This window comes from Euprymna scolopes, chromosome 45 (genome assembly GCF_053919585.1).
Source record: "Euprymna scolopes isolate OS-2025 chromosome 45, ASM5391958v1, whole genome shotgun sequence".
Lineage (NCBI taxonomy): Eukaryota > Metazoa > Mollusca > Cephalopoda > Sepiida > Sepiolidae > Euprymna > Euprymna scolopes.
In genome coordinates this window covers 53,944,169-53,946,560 of record NC_136526.1, presented here as the reverse complement: position 1 = coordinate 53,946,560, position 2,392 = coordinate 53,944,169, and positions in this window count along the sequence as shown.

The window sequence follows — 2,392 nt, the reverse complement described above, 5'->3', positions numbered from 1 at the left end:
AGAGATTTAAGAATATTTTTTTTTTACACAAAATTTTCTTTTTGTTTTGTTTTTCACAGTAAGATTGTATAAACATATATCAAAATATAATTTTTTGTTTGTCAATGTAGCAAAATATAATTTTAATATAGAAGTTTTTATTTATTTAGTCATAAAAATTTATAGAAATTTCTTAATAATTTATTTATTTATTTTTTCAATGAGTAATTTTCATTGAAATCGTTTGGGAATATAATGTTTTTGCACAGTTACACAGTTTAGAGTTCTCTTCTTTGTTCAAAAACTCCTTCCAAGGGATTGTCTTTGCACAAACTTTTAGAAAGGTAAAAGTTATCGACCCCTGTTCGTCTGACACACGCCCTCTGTCAGCCGTTCTTGAAACTAAAATACACACATTCGCCTCATGTCACTGTCATGCAGAAGTGTCAGGGTTAGTATTGAGAAGAGTTCCTGTGTAGAGATGTTGATGAATAATTCGAAAGGCCTGTTGAAAAAGAAAACAGTTCATGCATGTGTGTTTCTAATTTAATCGTAGAAACGCGTGTGGATGGGCATAAAGTGCTATCAAAAGATAAAGAATAAATTTATGTACCGTATTAAAGTCCGGTTGCCATGCTGGTGTGATACTATAAAGTGGCCCTGGGGTGGATTTGAGCCACAAAGTGCTATCAAAAGATAAAGAATAAATTTATTGTTGTGGTGGCGCACATTCATTTGCATATGTGGATAGTAATTACACATAAATAGGAAGACTCAGTTAGTCTGAGTGTGTGTTCACTAGAAGCCACCGAAGGCCGCCAAGAGCAGATATGTTTCTCCAGCAAAGACTCTCTTATTTGACACCATTATGTAAATATCCTGTAAATATACCTTTTCCTAATACACTTCTTATTTGATCTACCTTTGTTTGTTGAGTCGTCATTTGTATTGCTTTCTACGTTACTTGTTTCAACTTGTAACTTAACATTTATGTACCGTATTAAAGTCCGGTTGCTATGCTGAATTCATCATCGCTTCATCTTAGTCAAACTCTGAGCCCAAAGGTCAGGGTGGGTTATGTCGCATCCCAAGAGAGTTGTTGAGGATTGGTTCATGCCACGTAGAACTGTCTTTAGTCCAAGGTGCGGAGAGAAAGGGAGAGTTACTGTGATTTAACTTTATAAAATCGTTCACATGATTGATAGCTGGTTTCTGATTGGAGAAACCAGAAAGGAGCATATTCAAAATCTTCAGCTGTGAAAATTTGCTCCTGCGGGTGTCTGTTACATATGCTGTATATTGGTTTATATTGAAGGAGATGATGTATTAAAACGTGTCATGTGTTATCTAGTGGATGTAAGATATTGTTCTTTTAACAGACAATAAACGTATAAATCGTATGTATGTTGTTTAGCTAGGAGGACATGATATTGACGTGTAACTTGAATCATGTTGTATGAGACTTATCACATGGGATATTTTTACAGTTCATATGTAAGAAGAATAATATATGCTTCATAGCTTTTTCTTGAAGAGTTCTTTTAACTTCCTGCTGCTCCGTGATGAACCATGAAGTGATCAGCACCAACCAATTCAGACATCTGTTCTTATTTGTGAAACCATTAAAACAACTCTATATTTTTATAATATAAATTTATTACAGTTGTCTCAAATGGTTTTCACAGGATCTGAAGTTTCTACATTTTCTGTTCATACAGCCCGCTCCTAGCTGTCTGTCCACCCTTGTCTAGACGTCTGCCTGCTCTGGTGGTCAATCCTCAACTCCTGAATCTCTCTAAAACTAACTACATCACGTGTTCTCTTACGTCACCTAATTACATGTCTCATACCAATCTAATCCACCTAGTTATTTGTTTATTCGAAACCCCAAAATAATGTTTATATATTTTTTCTATTTTCAAATTCTTTTTGCGATTCACACGTCAATCATTTCTTTTGCAATTTAATTGTTTATTTTTCTAATCATAATAACTGATCCAGCGACCATCCGTCGTTCAAATCAATTAACAAGAATACAATAATAATAATGTTTTGACCATTGCTCCCGCTTGCCACAGTTAACAGATACTATGTTATGATCACAGCCTAAAAGGATCATAACATTACACATATTCCTGGACAGACATTCTATCCTTGTTTTGTTGTCGATATAATAATACATTTCAAGTTCTTTTCCACATTTTAGTTTGGTACTCATTTTTAAAGATGAAGAGTTGGGTTGTTATATATTGAAGGCAACAGCTCCCAGTAATTAGAGAAATGAAATAATTAGGATTGAAAATAATATGTATTAAAAGGGAATGCTGGAATCGAACTCGGTGATCAAAAGTTAAAAATAATACATATTACTATTTAGATGCGATTCCAGGAATGTAGAGAATTGTCCATTACA